Source organism: Cervus canadensis, chromosome 20, assembly GCF_019320065.1.
Source record: "Cervus canadensis isolate Bull #8, Minnesota chromosome 20, ASM1932006v1, whole genome shotgun sequence".
NCBI lineage: Eukaryota > Metazoa > Chordata > Mammalia > Artiodactyla > Cervidae > Cervus > Cervus canadensis.
This window is the reverse complement of record NC_057405.1, coordinates 9,966,142-9,976,393: the sequence shown is the minus strand read 5'-3', so window position 1 is coordinate 9,976,393 and position 10,252 is coordinate 9,966,142. Positions and strand designations below refer to the sequence as shown.

Genomic DNA, 10,252 nt, shown 5'->3' with positions numbered 1-10,252 from the left:
GCATCTACTTCTACTTCCTGATCACCAGATCTACTTAGCATGCTGTCATCAATGTAACGAACCAGTGTGATACTCTGTGGGATATCAAGGCAATCAAGGCCCCCCCTAGGGTATTATGGGACCAAGAGCCAAGAGCTGACATAGCCCTGAGGTATAAGAGCGAGGGTGAATCACTTCTAATTTTCTCCACTACCTGGTGTAGAGAATAAATGTTTGCTGAATCAGTGACTGCCTGAAAGGTGCCAAGGGCTGCGATGATGTGCTCCAGTGATGATACAACATTGGGAATAGCAACTGCAATTGGTGTCACAACCTGATTAACTTTATCATCCTACAGAGGTGTCCCTGAGCATATATCTGGAATTTATACTAACTAAATAGGGGAGTAAAAAGAGATTATAGGAATTGTTACCACTGCATCTTTCATGCCTTTGATGGGAGCACTAATTTCCCCTGAGAAACCTGTATGCAGGTCAAGAAGCAACAGTTAGAACCAGACATGGAACAACAGACTGGTTCAAAATTGGGAAAGGAGTACGTCAAAGCTGCATATTGTCACCCTGCTTCTTTAACTTCTATGCAGAGTACATCATGAGAAATGCCAGGCTGGATGAAGTTCAAGCTGAAATCAAGGTTGCCAGGAGAAATATCAATAACCTCAGATATGCAGATGCCATCACCCTTATGGCAGAAAGTGAAGAGGAACGAAAGAACCTCTTGATGAAGGTGAAAGAGGAGAGTGAAAAATCTGGCTTAAAACTCAACATTTAGAAAATGAAGATCATGACATCTGCTCCCATTACTTCATGGCAAATAGATGGGGAAACAGTGGAAACAGTGACAGACTTTATTTTCTTGGGTTCCAAAATCATTGTGGATGGTGACTGCAGCCATGAAATTAAAAGATGCTTGTTCCTTGGAAGGAAAGCTATGACCAACCTAGACAGTGTATTAAATAGCAGAGACATTACTTTGCTGACAAAGGCCTTTATAGTCAAAGGTATGGTTTTTCCAGTAGTCATGTACGAATGTGAGAGTTGGATCATAAAGAAGGCTGAGTGCCAAAGAATTGATACTTTGAACTGTCGTGCTGGAGAAGGCTCTTGAGATTTCCCTAGACTGCAAGGAGATCAACCAGTCAACCCTAAAGGGAATCAGTCCTGAATATTCATTGGAAGGACTGATGCCGAAGCTGAAGTTCCAATCCTCTGGCCATCTGATGCGAAGAGCTGACTCATTAGAAAAGACCCTGATGCTGGGAAAGACTGAGGGCAGGAGCAGAAGGGAGTAACAGAGGATGAGATGGATGGATGGCATCATTGACTCAATGGACATGAATTTGAGCAAACTCCAGGAGATAGTGAGGGACAGGGAAGCCGGGTGTGCTGCGGTGCATGGGGTTGCAGAGAGTTGGACTGGACATGACTGAGTGACTAAACAACAAAAATTTCTGTGATAGCCAGTGATGTAGTATCATATCTTTTTGACTTTTCATACTGTTCATGGGGTTCTCAAGGCAAGAATACTGAAGTGAATTGCCATTCCCTTCTCCAGTGGACCACATTTTGTCAGAACTCTCCACCATGACCAGTCTATCTTGGGTGGCCCTATACGGCATGGCTCATAGTTTCATTGAGTTAGAGAAGGCTGTGGTCCATGTGATCAGACTGGATAGTTTTCTGTGATTGTGGTTCTCATTCTGTCTACCCTCTGATGGATAAGTGTAAGAGGCTTATGGAAGCTACCACTCCAGTATTCTTGGGACTTCCCTGGTAGCTCAGATAGTAAAGAATCTGCCTGCAATGTGGGAGACCCAGGTTTGATCCCTGGGTCAAGAAGATCCCCTGGAGAAAGGAATGTCTAACCTATTCCAGTTTTCTTGCCTGGAGAAGTCCATGGACAGATGCCTGGCGGGCTACAGTCCGTGGGGTCCCAAAGAGTTGGACACATTGAGTGATTAACACTTCCACTTTTCAAGTGGTTTTTAATCCCCATTTAGTGAAGTTTTCATCACTAGACCTAAGGTTTTTTTCATTTGTACATATCAAGCAGTATTTTAATGGCTGCCTATCTATTTTATTCCTAGGGATTTTCATACTCAATTAACTACCACCAGAGATCATTTTAGGATAAAAGACTTTGATTACTGCCCCACCTCATTGGCTTATTATGGTAATTGCACACAGCAAGTCTCTAATGATTCAACAGTGCCACCTGGTTTCTATCCATCTGGAAATGAAACCAGGGAGCCTGATTTTATGATGGCATCTGCCACCATCATCTCTAGTCTACAGAAAACAGCCACCACAAGGCTTTTAGAGAATGTTGGTCTTCCCCACACCAATGTATTCCTTAGGTGAGTGAAGTCGCTCAGTCGTGTCCGACCCTTTGCGACCCCATGGACTATATATAGCTCACCAGGTTCCTCCATTCATGGGATTCTCCAGGCAAGAATACTGGAGTGGGTTGCCATTTCCTTCTCCAGGAGATCTTCCCGACCCAGTGAAAGAGATGTTCTTCAGGTTGTAATCCAATATTAACTCCCTAGGTTTTTGTGCTTCTTTCTCGATTCTAAGCCAGAGTCTGGTATCTTATCTTTATTGTCTGGAGGCCACTAATGAGCTCATACTTTAAATTTTATTCATCATATCTAGGTGTTTTTTATTTGGAATTCTTTTCTGGTTATATAGTTTGCTGTATTGCAAGAAATGTTTTATTCTTATGGTTTAAGATTTATGTTTTATTAGCTAGAATCCCATCTATTCATTAATTCATACTTGACTACAAGGACCTCATTATGCTTTAATTATGTGTTAAATATTCCTTACCATACATTAATGTTGTTTTAAGTTTTTGAGTATAACCTTCTATTATAAGCTCACAAATAATTTTTAATTTTTGTTTCATGTTTTTATAAATTTCTTTGAGTCTGCTCTGCACTCTGGTGAGTTTCTTAATGCTGTCTTCCTACCTATTATTTCTCAATTTGACTGTCTAAACTATAAACTTTATCCTCTCTATTGCATTTTCCATTCTTTTTGCTATATTTATATCTCCAACATCTTAACTTTAAAATTTACATATCTTTATTTCTGTTTACTTCTCATTCTTTTTATTCTCTTTTTTAAAAAATTAAAGTTATACTCTCATCTCATTGGCTATTTGCAATATATTTAAAGTTTTTGTTATATTTTAAAAAATGAGATGGCATTCATCTGGAGTGGGTTCCATACCAATTATTGATTTTGTCAGTTGCCTTTCCTAGCCCTGGTTTCCTATTAGTATTTTATGGCTGTGCAACAACTAGGGCTGTCAGTCATTCATGTACCCCCCATGCCTAATACAGGTGCTCAACCTTCCCTGGTGGCTCAGAGGTTAAAGCATCTGCCTGCAATGCGGGAGACCTGGGTTCGATCCCTGGGTTGGGAAGATCCCCTAGAGAAGGAAATGGCAACCCATTCCAGTATTCTTGCCTGGAGAATCCCATGGACAGAGGAGCCTGTTGGGCTATAGTCCACGGGGTCGCAAAGAGTCGGACACGACTGAACGACTTCACTTCAATAAACATTTATTAAATAAGTGAATAACCAACTTTACAGGTTTATATAGTCTGAGCATCTGCACTGCCATTAAAAAAAATATTTATTTTTTTGGCTGTACTGAGTCTTCATTGCTGTGTGGGCTTTTCTCTAGTTGCAGTGAGTGAACTACTCTCCAGCTGCAGTGCTGGGGCTTCTCCTTGCGGTAGCTTCTCTTATTGTGGAACACAGGCTCTAGCCTCATGGGTTCAGCAGTTGTGGTGCAGGGGCTTGGTTGCTCCACAGCATGTGGAATCTTCCTGGACCAGGGATCAAAGCCAAGTGTCCTGCATTGGCAGGGTAATTCCTTTCTACTGTGCCACCAGGGAAGTCTGAGATTTTTTAAAAGAAATTTTTAATTGGGAATAATTTTAGATTTACAGAAGAATGAAATACAAAGATAATGCAGAGAGTTCCTGTATACCATAAACTCAGTCTCCCCTAAATCTTATACCTGTTTTCATCATGGTTCATTTGTCAAAACACTGGTACTTCTCTTTAACTGAATTCTGGATTTCATTCAGATTTCTCCAACTTTTCTATTAAGTGTTCTCTTTCTGTTTCAGGACCCAAACAAGCATATCAAATATCAAGTCATGACAAATAGATTTTAAAAAATAACATACATTCAAAAAACATTTGATTTGACGACTCTAGAGCAAGCTGTAGCTGTGCCTAGGATTGCAAGCTGTGATTCATAGGGACAACTGGTGCTTCTTTTTCTGCAGAGACTTACCATTAGAGTCACAGACTATATCACATTTAAGAAAGCACTTTTTGGTGGTTGCCCTGACACTGTGGAGTGCAGTAAAAGTGGAGAAAACTAAGACATTAACTAAGATTGTTGTCATGTTCGCTGTGCCTTCTGATTTGTTGCTAACACAGAAAAGACGTGTCAGGAATTCAGCACAAGTCAAGCTGATCCAAAGGAGAGTCACAAGATGGATAGTGGACGACTTAACACTCAGAAAGCTGGACTCTCTGAGCTGGTTTCCCTAGTCACTGGAAGACTCCCTACTCAGTGTAGTTGATTAATAGATTGTTGAATATATGAATAAGTAGTCGAAGAATGTACTATGTGTTAATATTGGGGCACATGGTTACCAGGAAGGCAAAAGACCTACAGGTAAATGAAAAAAGATACTCTTTTTCCCCTTACTAGTAGTCAAGAGGGGAGGAACTTAAATGTCCTTACTCTTAGCTCTCTTAGATGATCAGATGCTCACAGGATTCAGAGGAACACAAAGAATAGCACTTCGGTCTCCAGGCAGACACCCCAACCCACACAGAGCCCAGTAGAATTTAGGGGCGGCTTCTCTGTCCTACTTCTTGTATGTCCAACTTTTCAAGTTCAAGTCTTGTGCTGCTTTATGAAGCTTCCTCTCTCACAGTTACTAGGAAATTCAAAACCTGTTTTTTTCTGATCTTTGCTTTCTCTTCACACCGCCCAGCTACCACTGGCCTGGTTTCTCTTCAGCCTCAGGGGAATTATTCTTTAGTCCCATCTGTTTCTACTTTAGATAGAGTTGGGATTGTGTGGGGGTGGTTGTATTTTGGATTCTGTAGGAAGGGAAGCCAAAAAGCAATAAGACTTATTACTCAGACATATTCCAATGCATATGTCCTGTGCGCTATTGTGCTAAGAGCACCATGGTTTCTATCTCCAGTTTTAGATGCAATACCAAATGTCGACTTTTCTTCTTGCTGATATATGTGATAAGGAGCAGGAAGGGAACTGGCATTTTCTAGGAATCAGGAACGGAAGGTGGGGGGAGTGGGAGGAGAATGAGGAAAAGACTTCTTTCTGCTTTACTTGTGACATGCTTTTGTGTTCTTCAGACTTGCCAGTTTCTCTTTTTTTCTTTCCTGAATTCCTATTTGGACTCAGTGTGTTGGCTTGTTTTTGCCTCTGGTGAGTTGGAAAGCCTACATTCTATTTTTACTATACTAGTGGTTATTTTTGATGTTTTATACCATATTGGAAGGTCTTTCACTCTATTGATCAATATCAAAAATGAGAAAATGTTCATTGCACAGCTGAAATGCAAACCTAAGCAGTTTCAATCCAGCATTGTTGTTCTTAATTATTAAGCTCTTACACCTACACAATGATGTTTCAATCCTCTTCTCCTTTAGCCTTTATTTTTAGCATTATTTCCTAGCCTTTTTTTTTTTTTCATTTATTTTTATTAGTTGAAAGCTAATGACTTTACAATATTGTAGTGGTTTTTTCCATACATTGACATGAATCAACCATGGATTTACATGTCTTCCCCATCCCGATCCCCCCTCCCGCCTCCCTCCCCATCCCATCCCTCTGGGTCTTCCCAGTGCACCAGCCCTGAGCACTTGTCTCGTGCATCCAACCTGGGCTGGTGATCTGTTTCACCCTTGATAGTATACTTGTTTCAATGCTGTTCTCACAGAACATCCCACCCTCACCTTCTCCCACAGAGTCCAAAAGTCTGTTCTGTACATCTGTGTCTCTTTTTATGTTTTGCATATAGGGTTATTGTTACCATCTTTCTAAATTCCATATATATGCGTTAGTATACTGTAGTGGTGTTTATCTTTCTGGCTTACTTCACTCTGTATAATGGGCTCCAGTTTCATCCATCTCATTAGAACTGATTCCAATGAATTCTTTTTAATGGCTGAGTAATACTCCATGGTGTATATGTACCACAGCTTCCTTATCCATTCATCTGCTGATGGGCATCTAGATTGCTTCCATGTCCTGGCTATTATAAACAGTGCTGCGATGAACATTGGGGTGCACGTGGCTCTATCAGATCTGGTTTCCTCGGTGTGTATGCCCAGGAGTGGGATTGCTGGGTCATATGGCAGTTCTATTTCCAGTTTTTTAAGGAATCTCCACACTGTTCTCCATAGTGGCTGTACTAGTTTGCATTCCCACCAACAGTGTAAGAGGGTTCCCTTTTCTCCACACCCTCTCCAGCATTTATTGCTTGTAGACTTTTAGATAGCAGCCATCCTGACTGGCGTGTAATGGTACCTCATTGTGGTTTTGATTTGCATTTCTCTGATAATGAGTGATGTTGAGGATCTTTTCATGTGTTTGTTAGCCATCTGTATGTCTTCTTTGGAGAAATGTCTGTTTAGTTCTCTGGCCCATTTTTTGATTGGGTCATTTATTTTTCTGGAATTGAGCTGCAGGAGTTGCTTGTATATTTTTGAGATTAATCCTTTGTCTGTTTCTTCATTTGCTATTATTTTCTCCCAATCTGAGGGCTGTCTTTTCACCTTACTTATAGTTTCCTTTGTTGTGCAAAAGCTTTTAAGTTTCATTAGGTCCCATTTGTTTAGTTTTGCTTTTATTTCCAATATTCTGGGAGGTGGGTCATAGAGGATCCTGCTGTGATTTATGTCAGAGAGTGTTTTGCCTATGTTCTCCTCTAGGAGTTTTATAGTCTCTGGTCTTACATTCAGATCTTTAACCCATTTTGAGTTTATTTTTGTGCATGGTGTTAGAAGGTGTTCTAGTTTCATTCTTTTACAAGTGGTTGACCAGTTTTCCCAGCACCACTTGTTAAAGAGGTTGTCTTTTTTCCATTGTATATCCTTGCCTCCTTTGTCAAAGATAAGGTGTCCATAGGTTCATGGATTTATCTCTGGGCTTTCTATTCTGTTCCATTGATCTATATTTCTGTCTTTGTGCCAGTACCACTCTGTCTTGATGACTGTGGCTTTGTAGTAGAGCCTGAAGTCAGGCAGGTTGATTCCTCCAGTTCCATTCTTCTTTCTCGAGATTGCTTTGGCTATTTGAGGTTTTTTGTATTTCCATACAAATTGTGAAATTATTTGTACTAGTTCTGTGAAAAATACCATTGGTAGCTTGATAGGGATTGCATTGAATCTATAGATTGCTGGAGAAAGACAACTTTTATTCCTTCAAGAAAATGCACCAACAAGTTGCAAGAAGGAGCACGCTGGCTAGGTAGGTCCCCTGTCCTAAGCAGGGGTCTGAGATGAGGGCAGGCCTGACCAGGGCTTGGGAGAAGCTGAGGGGCTCCCTGTGGCACTCAGGGAGGGCCAGGCCAGCTCAGAGGTGGGACTTTGTTCTGTTAGCACCAGGAACTGCCCGCAGCTGCAGCCGGGCTCAGAGACAGGTCAGTAGGTGGGCCTGCCTGTCCCCACCTGAGCAGTCTGGGAGGGGCTGGTGGCTGTCTCTGAGTATGATTCTCAAATTCACAGCCCAGAATCAGTCCCCTGGCCCCCTGTAAACATGAGAACGGGCTCGTGACTGCCAAGCCCCTAAGACAAGATGAGGGTCCGAGACGTGTGGCTGGGCTTCAGGCGACCCAGGAGCTGCTGGGCTTTCTCCTGCATGAAGAGCTGGTCCCTGGTGACCCCGCAGGCCACCGTATTTCAGGCGCTGGTCATGGGGCCAGGGAGGGAAAGCGGCCGGGACTTCGGGGCCGCTGGCTTCTCGGACTTGGCCTGCAGGAAGCCCTGGTTGAGCAGGCTGCTGTCCTCTCTGCTGCCCGACGGGGTGAGGCCTGAGGAGCCCGCTGCGAGGATGCTGGACAGCTTGGGAAGCGTGGACATCATCAGCTTCATGTCCTCGTCCACAATGTCGAGAGCCAGGGACTTGCGGACTTTCTTGATGGGGCTTCGCCGCATCCCGGCCTTCCTCCTCTGCTTCTCGCGCCTCACTTCGTCCTCAATGATGAGCTCGACGCCGGCTTCAGAGCGCAGCACCTCCTTCAAGTCCTCCTCCAGGTGGGGGGGTCTGGGGCAGGGGCTTTAGTGGTCCCTATTTCTCGAGGGCGTTCTTGAACGGGGTCGGTGTGTGGGGAGTGTTGTCCATGGAGTACTTCTGATCTGGGGTAACAAACGCAGCGTGTTTCTGGTGCAGCGGCATCTTGTCCCGCGGCAGCGGCGTGGTGACCACCACCTTCTGGCTGCACACGGGGGTGGACGTCAACGAGCGGCTCTCCAGCTCGTGTGTCCCGCTTATTCCAGAAATTCAAAAACTGGGAGGGCGAGAAGGGCAGGGTCTTGACGGGCGTGCTCTTCGGGGTGAGGCTATTGCAGGAGTCCAGGAAGGACAGGCTGGCGCTGTTCTCCATGACGGGGGACAGGGCGACACGCCTCTTCTTCCGCTGCTTGAGCACGGAGGGCGGCGTGCCCACGCCCGAGCCCCCCACGTCAGTGCTGGGGGAGATGGGGATCAGCTCGCCCCGGCTGCCGCGGCTCGGGTCGGAGATGATGTGGCCGTCCATGAGGTACTCGGTCACGCTGGGTGCCGCGGAGGCGGCTGGCCAGGGCGGCGCGGGCTGCCAGGCTGCCAGGCTTGGGGCTGCCCTGGGCTGCCCACGAGACTGCCCTTGGCCGACGGCTCCTCGGGGAGGTCAGGCTTACTCAGGTCACACCACGCATCGGGGTCCGACTCGATCAAGTCCAGGGCTTCCGAGAGGCCGGACTCCACAGCCGGGATGAGAAGGTTGGCAGCCTCCACCACCCACTTGTAGGGCAGGCTGGTCTCCGGCGAGGAGCCTTCCTGGTCTTCATGCTTGGGGAAGTCCTCCAGGGGCTCCGGGGTCTGCACTCCGTCCAGCTCTGCGGGGACGGGCTCCTGCTCCTGGGCGGGGGCGGCCGCCGCGACCTCCTCCTCGCTGCTCTCTTTTTCCTTCAGGGCAGGGAATGCCGGAGGCCAGCTGGTCACGACACTTCCCTGGCCTTCCGAGAAGGGGGCACATCCATGTCCTCCAGCTCCAGCAGCAAGTACGTGGGGGGCTTGCTGTCTCTGGACTCACTCGGGAAGCCTCCTGTGTCCACCTTCCTCTTGATAGTAGAGTTCCAGTGATTCTTCGCAGCATTGTCCGTCCTCCCCGGCAGCATCTTGGCGATCTCGGCTCAGCGGTTGCCCAGCACCTTGTGGGCCTCACAGATGATACGGTCCTCCTCCTCCGTCCAGCAGGACTTCTTCACCTCGGGGTTGAGGTGGTTGTGCCAGCGCTCACGGCACCGCTTGCCCGGCCGGCCTTTCAGGTGCTTGGCGATCAGCGTCCACTGCTTCGTGCCCAGCTCGATGACCTTCTGGTCCTCCTCTTTGGTCCATGGCCCTTTGATGAGGTCTGGATTCAAGACCCTCAGCCAGCGGTACTGACGCTGCTGGTCGGTGTGGTTAGGAAAGTGGCTGGCCAGGAACTCCCAGTCTTGCTGCCCAAACTGCTTCACCAGGGCCCTCAGCTGCCCGTCCTCCTCCTGGGTCCATTTGACCTTGCACTTGCTGTCTCTGCTCAGGCACATCTGAATCTGTGTCCTGGTAGTGCAGCTCATCCAGCTCCTCACCGCGCGTCCGCCGCGACATCCCCCCCGGCCCGGGCCGCGCCGCGCTCGCCCGCCCGCCTGCAGAGCCCGGAGCGGGAGCCGGCCGGGGTCAGGGTGCGAGCTGCTCCGGCCGCTCCGGGGCCTGGGGCCGCGTGGCGAGGCGTCAGCGTGACCGCAGGTCCGGCCGCTGCTCATGGGGACACTTTCCTAGCCGTTTTGACAAAGATTATTTGGCTTCCCTTGTGAGTCAGCTGGTAAAGAATCCACCTGCAATGTGGGAGACCTGGGTTCGATCCCTGGGTTGGGAAGATGCCCTGGAGAAGGGAAAGGCTATCCACTCCAGTATTCTGGCCTGGAGAATTCCATGGACTGTATAG

At 46.7% G+C, this 10,252-nt stretch overlaps 1 pseudogene; it reads right to left on the bottom strand.

The window, feature by feature from the left end:
* Nucleotides 1–7,563: 7,563 nt before the first annotated feature.
* LOC122422774 lies at nucleotides 7,564–9,998 on the bottom strand (annotated as a pseudogene).
* Nucleotides 9,999–10,252: the final 254 nt, after the last annotated feature.